The sequence below is a fragment of the Dendropsophus ebraccatus genome, chromosome 2, assembly GCF_027789765.1.
Source record: "Dendropsophus ebraccatus isolate aDenEbr1 chromosome 2, aDenEbr1.pat, whole genome shotgun sequence".
Taxonomy (NCBI): Eukaryota; Metazoa; Chordata; class Amphibia; order Anura; family Hylidae; genus Dendropsophus; species Dendropsophus ebraccatus.
This window is the reverse complement of record NC_091455.1, coordinates 7,855,081-7,872,098: the sequence shown is the minus strand read 5'-3', so window position 1 is coordinate 7,872,098 and position 17,018 is coordinate 7,855,081.

Below are 17,018 nucleotides of genomic sequence, written 5' to 3'. Positions count from 1 at the left end.
AGTTTACCACACTTGAAGCATTTCCTGGGCTGACCGGGATAGAAACAGACCCCCTTCTCTCTCCCAATGAAGAAAGAATTGGGGAGATGCAGCGTGATGTTATTGTGCTGGCGCAGTTTCACCAGTGCCCGCCACCCTCCAGTCCAGATACCATCATCATCACGGGCTTTGGTGAGGTCAGACATGAGGTCACCGTGTCGCCTGAGCCATACCACTATATCCTGAGGGGGAACAGACTCATTCCAGAAGATGATATTTACTGTGGCTGTATCTGGCTTAGAAATGGGAATGAGGATGAACTTACTCCAGCCCTCTGTGTCCCTAAGGGTATATTTACACGGACGGGCTCGCAGCGAGATTCTCGCTGCGAGCCCGGCAGGTCCTGGCAGTTCCCATACACTACATACTTGCTGCGGTCTAAACGACCGCAGCGAGTATGTAATTATACCGCCCTTAACCCCTTCTGCTCCCGCCCGGCTCCCCCGCTGTAAGCATACATTACCTGTCCTCGCTGCACGGGTCCGGCGTCCTGCTCTCCCGTCCGGCCAATCAGTGGCTGCGGCTGGGCAACACACAAATTGGCCGGGCGGGAGAGCAGGACGCCGGGACCCCGTGCAGCAAGGACAAGTAAAGTATGCTTACAGCGGGGGAGCCGGGCGGGAGCAGAAGGGGTTAAGGGCGGTATAATTACATACTCGCTGCGGTCGTTTAGACCGCAGCAAGTATGTAGTGTATGGGAACTGCCAGGACCTGCCGGGCTCGCAGCGAGAATCTCGCTGCGAGCCCGTTCGTGTGAATATACCCTAAACCTGGGAAACGGCGCCCAAAAACGATCCAGACTGGACATGAGCTTAAAGCTAACGTCATAGCCCTGTCTGTCTGGAAGGTTTATTACGGCCAGGATGTCGGCTGGCGAGAACCCCATCTGGTGGCACAGGAGCTCCCGGATCACCAGTCTCCTCGCAGGGAGATCTTCCTTGTTGCCCTTATGCTTGAACCTCACCAAGTTTCTCCTCTTAAACGCCTGGCCGGTATAATGGGCACTGGGGGTGAATGATGGAGCACCCCGACTCCAGGCATTTCTGGGAGGTTCCTGACGGGGGGCACTCTCAGGGGGTTTAGGGTGAGGATCTGTACTAGAGGGGGCAGCCTCAACATGTGGGGGGCTTAATGGGGGGAAATCACATGCAACATTATTTTTAACCTCCTCCACCACCCCATCAACCATGGCATCATCAGATGGTTCCATGTCCCACACGGACTGCACATCCCCTCCAACCCCTGACCCCTCAGGTACACCATAAGCACCACTACTGTCCACAGTCTGACACCCAGATAATTGTCCACTGTCCTGCTGCTTTGCAGTGTTGGCTGGGACTTGTGGTGCCGATGTTGCTTCTCCTGGGACTTGTAGTCCATGTGCTGCTACCTGAGGGTTATGTACAAAAGGATTAACATTACTGTCCACAGTCTCACACACAGATGACTCTCCACACTCTCCAATGTCCTGCTGTTGTACAGTATTGGCTGGGACTAGTAGTGCACGTGGTTGTCCCTGCTGGTCTTTTTTGTCCTTCTGGAACACAAAGATCGGGGCCTGCAGGATGACACGGGGCCCTCGCTGGGACATAGACGCAGCGTCTGAGGGTCTGGACTGGGATGATACAGTCTGAGCTTGGGCAGCAAAACGTTCCTGGTTGTGGTAAGTCTCAGCCAGAGGCCCCATCCTCTCCAGGACACAGTCCATCTCCCTCACCACATCAGCCAGCTCAATGCTCAGTGAGTGCAGCTTAGCATCATTGATAAGGCCAGCGATACGATTTTACCTACCTGCACCGTACCTATATGAATACACATATATATAGGCCTCTTGCTCAGAAGCTCCAGCACATTAGAGAGTCCCTGATAGGGTTAACTTATAGTTGGACCATTTCTTACCTTGGAAAACTTCTGATATGACACTAGAAAGAATGTTTTGTCTCAAGAACTATTTCCCTCAGAGACATGTTTATCAGCGTCCAAGGCCGTTCTCAGAGGAAAGTTGCCTGTCTGTTACAGTGGGAATAATGTGAAAGTATCATTGCAGAGAATGTATTGTTCTAACCTTTTTGAATAATAATAATGAATACTAATATAGATGCCATTGCGCATGACTGAATATCTAAATCACTAGCACCGCCTCATCTATGTCTTATTAGCATTTGTTACCACCCTATATTTTATCTGTCTATAAAATGTGATGACCATAATAAAACTTGGGCCATTTTCTCCAGGCTTATAATCATGATACATTGTCTTATCTGTGTCCATGACGTATAAGTAACGAGCTGGTAATACTGCAGGATTCCAACTCTAGATATAATTAAAAAACCATCCTTTACCTGGGTTTTTGGCTTCTCTCCATAGAGAGAGGTCAACATATAAATTTAACCTTAACATTTGGCGCCCTTGGCAGGGACTCAGCCGCTTGCAAACTAGAACGCAGACTGACGGGATGTGGTGATTTATCCGTCACCGGACGCGCAGATATAACTGGCCAGGTAAGAAAGACTTTCCTTTCTTACGTACTATCTGCGCCTCAGGGGAACGGATCTAATCAGATTCCCGTCACACCTGTGTTCTCTATATATGTTTGTAAAGCTGAGTCTATTTGTTAGACAAAGAACTCTGTAACCCAGGATAGGACAAGGTTAAAGTGCTGCATTGCCGTCGCAAACTGTTGTGTGATTGAGATAAGCTGTTGCTGTATTTATGCTGAATTAAGGAAAGGGATTGCCGAACATGATCACTTCTGCGTCCTACGGGGAGGCTGTGATTAATGCTTAACCCTTGTAATACAGCATGGCATCGAGAACAGCTGCGAGGTCACAGACAGCAGGCACATAACTTTTGGAGTGAACGGGTTCCTGATAAGTGATATCTGTCTCGAGCAGCGGAAACAATACTTGTATTGATCCCATTATTTGTGCTTGTACTGTGGTAGAGAGCAGGTCAGAAGATCTGTGACTTACCCCCTTGCCCCCTAGGAGGAATTAGCAACGAGGGACAGTAGGTTGCTGTAGTGCGTCGCCATAGTGTGTCACTGTGACGGCTGGGCCTATAGCAAGGTTGCTGTAGTGCGTCGCCATAGTGTGTCACTGTGACGGCTGGGCCTATAGCGGCTGTGCTTGTTAAAACCTAAGGTTTAGGTTTCGTTCCCCAATACGCTACCTAGGGATTAGCTGAGCAAGGATGAGACAGTTATTCTCTAAAAAAAGGGATCACCAGTCTCCACAAGAAGTTTATGTGAAGCTGATGTGAAGCTAAGGAAGATAGCGATGGGCATGTAAAGATGCAGTGCAAGATCTAGAACAGATCTTTAGGAGGTTTGATATGAAGGCAGATACATGCCTTAGCCCCACCAACCTCTGGCTCTCTGACCAACACCTGGGAAACCCCTTACACTCCTGTGCACACTTATTTTTGCCTTGTGGGTAGGTAACCAGACCTACATGTAACATGCAGGGCAAATGGGTCCTTGAAATTTCCAGGAATCTTAGGGGTTAATCGAAGTACTATCCCTAAGGGGGAATCAAGGATTAGAGTTCTAAGAGGGGAGGGTGTGGAGTAGATAGATGAGAGCCAGAGGGTCAGACAGAAGGAAAACATTTAGGATAATGGGTGGGAAGCACAGGTCCAGCTGGGTGGACATGTGCCGGTGACCAACAATATCTAGATAAGACAGAATATTGTAGTGTGTGTGGCAGACCCAAGCCACATCATTATGTTACACCATTGTACCCAGTTTATATCTGTATACAAACCCCAGATCCTGCGAAAAGCCTAACCTCAAATAGTGTATATTGCCATGTAAGTGTCTGAGTACAAAGCCACGTACTCAGACAAGGAGAACAGTCCAGCTCATTGCTAGATACAGTACTGAGAGAGCTGAAGAGGTTAATTAATGCTGCGTAGTGAAGCAGCATACAAAGTACATAATGTGTGTTATTTGTTATGTTTTGTACAAGGCCATCAACCAGCTCTGAGGGCTGCAGATCACATGCAAGCAGCATTAGAAAAAAAAAAAAAAAGAATCAGAGCTGTTAGTGTAATGTAATGTACGCTCCTACATTATACTGTATTTCAGCCAGTCTTACTAAGCTGGTGTTCCCCTTTAGAAGTATGTTACGTGTTAAAAAAAATGTTGATCATTTTCTGTTGTCCCGACCGTGGAACATTTGCTTATTTGTGTACGCCACTTTTCTGTAATCAGCCCTCAAAGATGGCGACGGAAAGCCAAACACTCCCCATATCATCCACGTCTCCATTATAATTGTGACGTCTCAAAACCATGCCCTAAGCCAACACCCTTATATCCGGTTATCTAGTCCGGTGGCCATTTTAACTCCTGGCATTTCTGTCCTCCGCCCATACTGCTTAGTGTCACTGAGGGGGCGGGCACAGGACTCTCCGATAGAATCTAACAACTGTTTTGCACATTTATTAATGAATATTATTACCTGATGGTGAAGAAAGTTAGACAAAGGTTTGTTGGAGGGAAAAGCAATGAGACTGTTTGAAGGAGCTGGGTCTATTAGACCTATTAGTGTATAAGATTGTTATACGGAAGTGTCAGTAGGAGTCAGAGAGAAAAAGTACGTTTTATTAGGAATGTCAAGAGAAAAGTGATAATTGGTAAAGATCAAACGCAGAATTTTGTGCACTTATTAAGAACCCAATGGTATAAGGAGCCTGTAGTAACTTATTACTGTAACTTACACATTTATTTAAAAAGTATATATATGTATCCCAATATATATTGTAAGCAGATTTTCTTTAAGTGTGTGTCCCCAACGTATGATATTTCAAAGAAGAAGTAGTTTACTACAGTAAAATATATATATTTCTATGTAACTTTATTTAACAAGTGTTTATATATATATATGTGTACATATGTGTACACATCTATCCTAATAAGTTCTACGCAAATTGTTTTTTTTCCTACTAAGTTATAAGTATGTGTGCCACTGTCCAAGGTTACAGTCTGGTGCATAAGAGCACAGCGCTGATATCTTCTGTAACTTCAAGGATGTTAGAAAAAAAATAAAATAAAAACTTCCAAGAAGTTTTAACTCTTGTATCTATGATTTTACTGCTCACTGCTCAAGGTTAGAAGTGAAGCTCAGAGCGTTCTGCTTACTGATAAGAGCAGCGTATTGAAGGAATATTCATTTCAGTGGATTTATTTAATTTTTTTTTATCAAAAGAAGGTTAATATGGGACGAGTGTACAATGTTTAATTATTTTTTTAATGTTTTTATTTTTAGGGTTAACAGTTTTGTGATGATTATAGCAAACTTAGCTCATGAATATATATGTACTTTTATCCCTAGTAAAAACCAAACCCATGTCCATGGCTCCAGTCTGCACGCCTTATGCCCTCCCAATATATATATATCTTGTGCTAAGTGCATTGAATCCAGCATCTCTGTTGCCTATTGATGTAGATTCAAATGGGGGAGGGGATAGAGGTGAATGGAAATGGGAGCAGCCCATTTTGATGGAGTAGCCAATTTTGATGTTTTAAATTTTTTTAAACACCGTACAAATTTTTTATTTTTGAATAAGGATGTTTTTGTTACTTATTGTGTTTGATATTTTAAATTGTGAAAGATGAAAATGTAATTGAAAGCCCAAATATTAATGAAAGTTTAAAAGTTTTCATTGTAGATTATCTCAGACTTTTCAAAGATGGATGACACAAGACGCAAGGATATATGGTGACCGCCATGCAGAGTGACGTTCCACTGCAGAAACCGCTCCTGCTATAAGCTGGAGGTGAGGACAATCACTGAGACATGTAGGATGGTTGAAGGTAACTGTGCAGATGTCTATATGAAGCCCACCATTATGGGTTAATTGGCAAATTAGAGATTTGTTTGGTCCCTGGGCTTACCAAAAAGCTGCCATAGAGCGGCTGACGCAACGTTCACGCTGACAAACCCTGATGCCAAAAAGGGTGATGGATGATGGATAAAGCTGGTGATGCGGTGGTTTCTGTGCTCTTCCCAAGGTAACAGCGTACAAAGCGTACAAGGGAATGGGGAGATGTTTCCGGTCTCTTCCTGAGGTAACCGTACATAGTGTACAGGTGGAGGAGGAGATGTGGATCTGTTTGTTTTTAAGTCTTTTCCAGAGACAATCAGCAACAAGCTGTGAGACCAGCGGATGGAGAAGAGGTACTGGGTAAAGATGGCAGTCAGACAGTAAGTAACTGTGTTTGCCGCCTGCCTTGTATCCCACTGTAAGTTATCTGACAAAACCAGCAGAAGGAAGCCATGTGTAATGTGGTGTAGTATCCTCACATTGGGCGGCCCAGGGGACAACAAATATAGCAGAGAGGGTTGTGTACGGCTGTATTATCTACACCTGTCATAACCTACTGTAAGTAACACCGTAAAGTGCCTGTCTGCATAGTCTGTCATCTTCCTGCCTGTTTTAGGGAATGTAAGTGGACGTCATCCACCTGCCACAGGTGGCCTATACAGGTATGTCCTTGTCTGTATTGGTGTCTTCTTTACAGGTCAGCCAAAGCTATGGGAGACAACAAAGCCAATGTCTGAGGTGATACTAGTGGCCTATATATAACTGAGGCCAAGAATCCAAGTGTCTGTAAAGAGGCCTGTCAGTCAAAAGATGGGTTTAAGGATAAAGGATCCATACCAATGCTACTATTACAAAAAGGATCATATGATATATATTATTCTCATAAAAAGGCTTTGAAACCTTAGGTGATGTATCGTTTACACTTTGCTGTTATTTCTATGGTGGTTATCTTATGTGTAATATATGATGATCTCAGTCAGACAAGAGACAATTCAGTAGGATCCAAATATTATATCGGTAATAAGCGCCCAGTTACTTCATATTATTGGTCTATGTATTATACTATATGATTATGTACAGGAAGAGATGTGACCATGCGACCAGTCATTAGTCCTGTGTGATCTAATCATAAAGACGTTTTCTAGGTACAAAATGAAGTAAAAAGACTAAAAAGAAGTGGAAATTTTGAGAATCCGGTACTGAAGATTGTGAATTCACTAATTGGTTATTATAAGTGAATCTAGAGGTTACATAGTAGGTCACATTGTGGAGATTTTATTGCATTCACCTGTTATGCTGTTTTTGGTTTATGTGTCAATCAACTTTTTATTTTTGCTTTTGCCATGAGATAAGATTTGTTCACATCTAAACTTTTTATTTTCAGAAACTTTTTAAAGTTAGTTTTTGTGACTTTCCAATACCCACATGATACCGAAGTGGTAGAGTCCTTGTGATAGAGTCAGGTCTGTTATATACAGTGAAGAACTTATTGTCTCATCACTCAGTGTCACAGGGAGACGTATGAGTGACAGGAGACTAGTTAGGTTCGGGACGGAGGATTGTCTTACCTTTAAAGCAGTCCTACGGTAAAGGGACCTAGAGAAGGGGGCTACATCTGTAGTCAAGATTAGGGACAAATCTTAGGGACAGGAGTGATGAGACAATAAGGTTTGGTTATTTTGATAAAATCCGGAGAGGTATTTGTCATATACATATATTAGTTTGGGTATTGATAATAAGCTTTTATTTGTTTTGTTGTAACTAAGCTGTATATTGATGTATACTATACAGACTCGCCCATTGTTTAGTATTTTCTTTCGGTTATTGCAGATCTTACTACCACATCTGCTGTAAGTTTGTTCCGCCATCTATAACTTTCAATAAAACGTATGGTACTATTTTTGTCTATCCTATGGTGATGCCCATAAACTAATGGGAGTCCTTCAGGGTCTCTTCCAAGTGGTCTTATGCATAATACTGATCTGTTTTTCAGTAAAAGTGTTCATGTGTATTTTCTCTCGTATAAAACCTCGACAAACAGGAAGAAGCTTCACCCTCATATAAGAGACTAACGTTACTATGCTTTCTTTCTCTTATCGGTTCTCTTGAATCTGTGCCGCCTGGACATTTCTGGAGGTTGGATGCTGTACTAGTACTTGGAGGATGTTCTCACCTGTGGTCCCTTGATCAACCTGCGGCTGAGGGTAGAGTCCTTAAAACCTCCGGCTACGACCCAACCACCAGTGATGAACCATATCCATGCTCCACGGATGTCAAATGGGGGAATGATAAGGCCAGCGATACGATTTTACCTACCTGCACCGTACCTATATGAATACACATATATATAGGCCTCTTGCTCAGAAGCTCCAGCACATTAGAGAGTCCCTGATAGGGTTAACTTATAGTTGGACCATTTCTTACCTTGGAAAACTTCTGATATGGACACTAGAAAGAATGTTTTGTCTCAAGAACTATTTCCCTCAGAGACATGTTTATCAGCGTTCAAGGCCATTCTCAGAGGAAAGTTGCCTGTCTGTTACAGTGGGAATAATGTGAAAGTATCATTGCAGAGAATGTATTGTTCTAACCTTTTTGAATAATAATAATGAATACTAATATAGATGCCATTGCGCATGACTGAATATCTAAATCACTAGCACCGCCTCATCTATGTCTTATTAGCATTTGTTACCACCCTATATTTTATCTGTCTATAAAATGTGATTACCATAATAAAACTTGGGCCATTTTCTCCAGGCTTATAATCATGATACATTGTCTTATCTGTGTCCATGACGTATAAGTAACGAGCTGGTAATACTGCAGGATTCCAACTCTAGATATAATTAAAAAACCATCCTTTACCTGGGTTTTTGGCTTCTCTCCATAGAGAGAGGTCAACATCTAAATTTAACCTTAACAATCATACAGGGTGTTACTCTCTGGTTGCACAGTTTTTAGGTTGTATATGCAGTCTATCTGCATTTGCAGCAGTTGCTTATGGTGTTTTAGCTCCCCCATTCTCCTTACCAGACCTGGGATCTCCTCGGCCATCTGCAGCTCAGGTGCTCTCTCTGGCTCCTTCTCTGCTGCTGCTGGTCTCTCTGGCTCCTTCTCCTCTGGTGTTGGTCTCTGTGGTCTCTCTGACTCCTTCTCCTCTGGTGTTGGTCTCTGTGGTCTCTGGCTCCTTCTCCTCTGGTGTTGGTCTCTGTGGTCTCTGGCTCCTTCTCCTCTGGTGTTGGTCTCTGTGGTCTCTCTGACTCCTTCTCCTCTGGTGTAGGTCTCTGTGGTCTCTCTGACTCCTTCTCCTCTGGTGTTGGTCTCTGTGGTCTCTGGCTCCTTCTCCTCTGGTGTAGGTCTCTGTGGTCTCTCTGACTCCTTCTCCTCTGGTGTAGGTCTCTGTGGTCTCTCAGGCTGTTTGCAGTCACCTGGTTCAAGTTTTCCTTCCAGCTTTGCTGCAGATCTGGTCTTGCTGTGACCCACCATCCTGGAGACCATCACCTGCTGCCTGATGTTCTCCTGCAGGGTCTGTCTCTCCAGAGATGTCCTCTTCTGTCTGGGTGCAGGAGTGGGGGGCTGTGCACCTGCTGCTTCTCCTGCTTGTCTGACCATGTGCTCACCTTGCTGGCTTTGCCTTGGGCTTCCTGCTGCTGCTTTCTCACTGACTTCCATCTTCATATCTTTACTTTTACTTGTGCTGCTTACTTTCTTTTCATTACTAGAAGCTTTGGGATTTTCATCCACCTTAGAATGCTGGGAGTTGTCTCCCAGTGTAGGCCTTGGAGCCTGGGCCTCGCTTGGGGAGCTTCCCCACCCAGGGTGGCCCCGCCCTGGGCTTTCTTCAGGCATCAGCGCAATGCAGGAGAGCTACCAACACACGTCCTCACAGGTAGGAGGCAGTATTATAGTAGTATATTCCTGTATATAGGAGGCAGTATTATAGTAGTATATTCCTGTATATAGGAGCAGTATTATAGTAGTATATTCCTGTATATAGGAGCAGTATTATAGTAGTATATTCCTGTATATAGGAGCAGTATTATAGTAGTTAAATTCCTGTATACAGGAGCAGTATTATAGTAGTTATATTCCTGTATATAGGAGCAGTATTATAGTAGTTAAATTCCTGTATACAGGAGCAGTATTATAGTAGTTATATTCCTGTATATAGGAGCAGTATTATAGTAGTTATATTCCTGTATATAGGAGCAGTATTATAGTAGTTATATTCCTGTATATAGGAGCAGTATTATAGTAGTTATTAGTGGGTGTGTAAAGTAGCAGAAGCCCGCACCGCGCCCGACTTGTGCACTTAACACTGTGTATGGAGTCCTCTTGCGTACTGGAGATACGGCTGCTGATCAGGGTGTGCTATCAACGGAGGGAAGATTCAACGATATAAAAAGGTAAGAAGACGAAGAAGCACTCACCCTTGAGATTTCAGCTTGGCGGCTTTATTGTATCTTGTACTGCGGGAGGGAATAGGGTAAGGTGTGGACGCGTACTGGGACGGCCGTTTCGGGGACACTCCCCCTTTGTCGACCAGTTGATGGCGTCATAGTGAAGGAAGGGGGGTTATATACACTCAATTCTGTGCACGTGATGAACAAACACAAATTATTAAAACAAATACAAATTGTCAGATGAACACACTTAGGTCATTCCTTTCATTCAGACCGAGTGGTCCGGTTGCATTGAGCCGGGAAATCCATGCCGATTCCCTTCTTAGTAGGGATTGGTGTCTGTCTGACCCGTCACTGGGGGTATAAACCCTCTCTAATCCCATAAACTTCAGGGATGCGGTATCGCCTTTGTGAACCGTTTTTACGTGTTCAATTAGGCGAGGGACCCCTTTCCCTGTTTTGATGGAATAGACATGCTCCTTGAAGCGGATCCATAGTGCCCTCTTTGTTTTGCCAATATAATAGCGACGGCAACTGCATATGATGGCATATACTATATGATTTGTCTTACATGTTATAAAGTCTCGTATATAGCAGTCAATCCCTCCAATGTGTATATATGCTACATAAAGCATATGTATGCAGTATTTGCACTGCCCGCACTTCTGACCTTCTGACTTCTGACTTCTGACCTAAGTGTGTTCATCTGACAATTTGTATTTGTTTTAATAATTTGTGTTTGTTCATCACGTGCACAGAATTGAGTGTATATAACCCCCCTTCCTTCACTATGACGCCATCAACTGGTCGACAAAGGGGGAGTGTCCCCGAAACGGCCGTCCCAGTACGCGTCCACACCTTATCCTATCCCCTCCCGCAGTACAAGATACAATAAAGCCGCCAAGCTGAAATCTCAAGGGTGAGTGCTTCTTCGTCTTCTTACCTTTTTATATCGTTGAATCTTCCCTCCGTTGATAGCACACCCTGATCAGCAGCCGTATCTCCAGTACGCAAGAGGACTCCATACACAGTGTTAAGTGCACAAGTCGGGCGCGGTGCGGGCTTCTGCTACTTTACACACCCACTACTGACTTTCTACTACTGAGCCCAGCACACGCCCAGCACACACACGTAACCATTCATGGAGAGACCCACTCCTCCTGTACAAGATCTTCAAGCCGGGAGGGAAGGTGTGGACGCGTTTTTTGCGTCCTGTGATGCGAAGGATTCTATCCAAGTTGTCAGTACCAGATCCCTAGAAAACCGGATCACACACTTAGCCGAGAGGGAAATGAGACTGTTCTGGACCATCAATACCCTCAGAGCTTATGAGGGCAGCCATAGAGCGCCCAGAGGCTTACGTTCATATAAGGCCCCGTCTCTATATCAGGACGATCCCGAGTTTGTAACAGCATGGAATATGGCACATCAAACACATGCTATAAACCTGATGACCCTGATCCTTCAAAGGCATTGTAAGGAGTACGAGAAGGTTACCACTGATTTATGTAAAGCGCAGCATGAATTGCGTAATAGAGTCACAGAGGAACAAGCACAGGCTTTCCTAACAAAAGTTAACACCAAACTCGTACTGCTGCAAAATGAAACTAAAGAAAAGAAAAAGGATAAATTTATCCGCGATAAAATGGATTATGAGTCCCAACATGTATTTGATTGGAACAAACAAACAGGATCGAACAGAAACATCACAAGACGGAGATCTGCCCAGGATGGATATACCACTGATACAGATATCAGCAGTTCTGACGATCCCACCACTGGTACGCATGCCCAAGCAAGGGAAGACACCATCACAACCCCAAGGATCCCTTTAGGAGAAGGACGAGAAGGGGCGGCAGACGATGGCAGAAACAAAAGAGGCGGAAAACGAAAACAAGTGTCGTGGAGGCGTCGATAGATTCTACCAATGTATACAACATCTCAGGCCAAGAGGTCCCCCTTGACTGTATCACCTTATTATCAAAAGGACTCAATTATGGGCTAACAGAGGACTTCAGCCTCCCCACGTTCGAGGTGGACTTATTTAAAGCAATGAGGAAAATTAATCTGGTTAAACACTTTGCCATAAATAAAAACTTCACACAGCAGCAAAACACAGCGTCACAATGTTCCATCGGCCCCTTAGGGTTTGTCCCCCCAAAAGGTTTCAATGCTAGGGAGATACAATGCCTACGTCTACTAGCGGACATACCCGAAAACCTAGATACCCAACCCACTCCCCATACCAGATTCACAGGGGGTAACAAGTCTACCTTCACACCACAAATTACACCAGGCAGCCCAATTGACCTATTTAGTAAATCAGTTATGAAGGATGTGAAGGCATTAGTTTACCCTAAAGCTGTCAATAATCTGTCACATAAAGAACAGAGAGCCATGAGATGGCTACAATCACGACCCGACCTTATAGTCCGTAGGGCAGACAACGGAGGAGCAGCCGTTATCATGTCTAAAACATATTATGACACAGAGACACAACGCCAATTAGGAGACACAAATACTTACACATCTCTTAAAAGAGACCCTATACCTAATATAAAGGAGAAATTACGTGTCTTACTCCACAAACATACAGTGTCAGGAGCCATAGACAAACAAACGGCAGAGAAACTCATACCCCCAAATCCCAGACCACCCAAATGGTACTTCCTGCCCAAAATACATAAATCTCTTGAGACACCCCCAGGACATCCGATTGTATCCGCCATTAACTCCCCGACTGAGAACCTCTCAAAATATCTAGAATGGTTACTGAATCCCCTACTTAAGGGAGTCACCTCCTACCTGAGAGATTCCAGCCATTTTCTTCAGGTCTTGAAAGAAACCCCCTGGCTGGATGAATATGCCCTGGTATCGATAGACGTGGAGAGCCTCTACACCCGCATCCCACATGATGCGGGTGTAGAGGCGGTGTCCTGGTTCGTTAAACAGGGGGGCGCCCCCGACACACTCAACAATTTTATTGTAGAAGCTCTTATGCTCATTCTCACTAACAATGTTTTTCTGTGCGGAGGAGGTTGGCATCGGCAGGAGATCGGCACAGCCATGGGCACGCCGGTCTCCTGCACATACGCTAACCTGTTTCTCGCCAAGATGGAACACGACACAGTGCTGACCACAGAGAATCCATTCATAGGACACATCAAGTCTTACCACAGATTCGTGGATGATGTGTTCATTGTATGGCAAGGATCTAAAACACATTTTGAACACTTTGTCCAGTACCTCAACCATAACAATGGAGTAAACATGTTGTTTACCTCTAAGTTTGGGGGACACACTCTAGAATTTCTAGACGTCCTGGTAGAAGCCAAGAACGGATCCCTTATAACTTCCATTTTTAGGAAACCCACAGCGTGTAACTCACTTCTCCATTACAGTAGTTCCCACCCCGAGCACACTAAGAAAGCCATTCCATATGGCCAGATGCTCAGGTTACGTAGGGTTAACAATGATGGAGAAAAATATAACCAGCAAGTCCAAGAAATGGAAACACGTTTTCTGAACAGGGGCTATCCACCCGAGGTCATACAGCAAGCTAAACGGAGGGCAGAGAGCCAAAATAGAGATGATCTTCTAAAACCCTCACATCGCAAAAACTCCACAAAGAATAAAAAGTTCAACTTCATTCTTCAAAACTCTCCCCTTAATTCCATCCTTAAAAATTCAATTACCCGCCACTGGCATCTCCTGGAAAATGACCCCGACTTGCAGGAAATAGCCAGCTCCGGTCCTTGTATCTCGTATAGGAAAAATAAAAATATAGGAGATCATCTTAACACTAACATAAATGCAGGGCGAACCACTAACATAACTGCCAACTGGCTCACTTCCACCCTCCCACAAGGGAACAAGAAGTGCGGGCAGTGCAAATACTGCATACATATGCTTTATGTAGCATATATACACATTGGAGGGATCGACTGCTATATACGAGACTTTATAACATGTAAGACAAATCATATAGTATATGCCATCATATGCAGTTGCCGTCGCTATTATATTGGCAAAACAAAGAGGGCACTATGGATCCGCTTCAAGGAGCATGTCTATTCCATCAAAACAGGGAAAGGGGTCCCTCGCCTAATTGAACACGTAAAAACGGTTCACAAAGGCGATACCGCATCCCTGAAGTTTATGGGATTAGAGAGGGTTTATACCCCCAGTGACGGGTCAGACAGACACCAATCCCTACTAAGAAGGGAATCGGCATGGATTTCCCGGCTCAATGCAACCGGACCACTCGGTCTGAATGAAAGGAATGACCTAAGTGTGTTCATCTGACAATTTGTATTTGTTTTAATAATTTGTGTTTGTTCATCACGTGCACAGAATTGAGTGTATATAACCCCCCTTCCTTCACTATGACGCCATCAACTGGTCGACAAAGGGGGAGTGTCCCCGAAACGGCCGTCCCAGTACGCGTCCACACCTTACCCTATTCCCTCCCGCAGTACAAGATACAATAAAGCCGCCAAGCTGAAATCTCAAGGGTGAGTGCTTCTTCGTCTTCTTACCTTTTTATTATAGTAGTTATATTCCTGTATACAGGAGCAGTATTATAGTAGTTATATTCCTGTATATAGGGGCAGTATTATAGTAGTTATATTCTTGTATACAGGAGCAGTATTATAGTAGTTATATTCCTGTATATAGGAGCAGTATTATAGTAGTTATATTCCTGTATATAGGAGCAGTATTATAGTAGTTATATTCCTGTATATAGGAGCAGTATTATAGTAATTATATCCCTGTATATAGGAGCAGTATTATAGTATGTATATTCCTGTATATAGGAGCAGTATTATAGTAGTTATATTCCTGTATATAGGGGGCAGTATTATAGTAGTTATATTCTTGTATATAGGAGCAGTATTATAGTAGTATATTCCTGTATATAGGAGCAGTATTATAGTAGTTATATTCCTGTATATAGGAGCAGTATTATAGTAGTTATATTCTTGTGTATAGGAGCAGTATTATAGTAGTTATATCCCTGTATATAGGGGGCAGTATTATAGTAGTATATCCCTGTATATAGGCGCAGTATTGTAGTAGTTATATTCCTGTATATAGGAGCAGTATTATAGTAGTTATATCCTTGTATATAGGAGCAGTATTATAGTAGTTATATTCTTGTATATAGGAGCAGTATTATAGTAGTTATATTCCTGTATGTAGGGAGCAGTATTATAGTAGTTATATTCCTGTATATAGGAGCACTATTATAGTAGTTATATCCCTGTATATAGGCGCAGTATTGTAGTAGTTATATTCCTGTATATAGGGGCAGTATTATAGTTGGTATATTCCTGTATGTAGGGAGCAGTATTATAGTAGTTATATTCTTGTATATAGGAGCAGTATTATAGTAGTTATATTCCTGTATATAGGAGCAGTATTATAGTAGTTATATTCCTGTATATAGGGGGCAGTATTATAGTAGTTATGGACGCGGAAACTGGAGAGAAAGGAACGGCTGCACATCCCATCTATGGCTGATACTAATGCCGCTAGGCCTATATTAAAAATCAACACCAGAGTGTCTGTATATGAATTGATCAAGCCATATTGCCCCGTGTACCACCGTGCAGGTCCTCTGGTCCACACGGGTCCCTACGCTAACTCCACACCGTGTCGGTCAGCGACCGCCAACCCCGCAAAGCGTGCACATGCAGGGAAGGGAGGCCATGGAACGGCCCTGCAACCCCAATTATAGTAGTTATATTCTTTCATATAGGGAGCAGTATTATAGTAGTTATATCCCTGTATATAGGAGCAGTATTACAGTAGTTATATCCCTGTATATAGGAGCAGTATTATAGTAGTTTTATTCCTGTATATAGGGGGCAGTATTATAGTAGTTATATTCCTGTATATAGGAGCAGTATTATATTCCTGTATATAGGAGGCAGTATTATAGTAGTATATTCCTGTATATAGGAGGCAGTATTATAGTAGTATATTCCTGTATATAGGAGCAGTATTATAGTAGTTATATTCCTGTATATAGGAGCAGTATTATAGTAGTTATATTCCTGTATATAGGAGCAGTATTATAGTAGTATATTCCTGTATATAGGAGCAGTATTATAGTAGTTATATTCCTGTATATAGGAGCAGTATTATAGTAGTATATTCCTGTATATAGGGGGCAGTATTATAGTAGTTATATTCCTGTATATAGGAGCAGTATTATAGTAGTTATATTCCTGTATATAGGAGCAGTATTATAATAGTTATATTCCTGTATATAGGAGCAGTATTATAGTAGTTATATCCCTGTATATAGGAGCAGTATTATAGTAGTTATATTCTTGTATATAGGAGCAGTATTATAGTAGTTATATTCCTGTATATAGGAGCAGTATTATAGTAGTTATCTATCTATCTATCTATCTATCTAAAATAATAGATAGTGCAGCACTCAATGATCAAAAATGTTCTGGTTCCTACCAGTGTGCACCCTTGTGACCGTAGGTGCTAAAATATATAGTATTCAAGAATCACTGTGGCACTCAAAAATGTGGTAAAAAAATAAGTGGTTTATTCGCCCAAAACCGCTAAGTTTCAAACTCGCAATGAGTCCTTTTTCAAGCAGTGTTAATGCACATATGGCAAAGTGGGTGTTTAAATACACAGCAAATCATTATTGAAATCAGCAGTATCAAATTATTAATCAATGTCACATAAAGTCAAAATAAACATACACACGTGTTACATCAG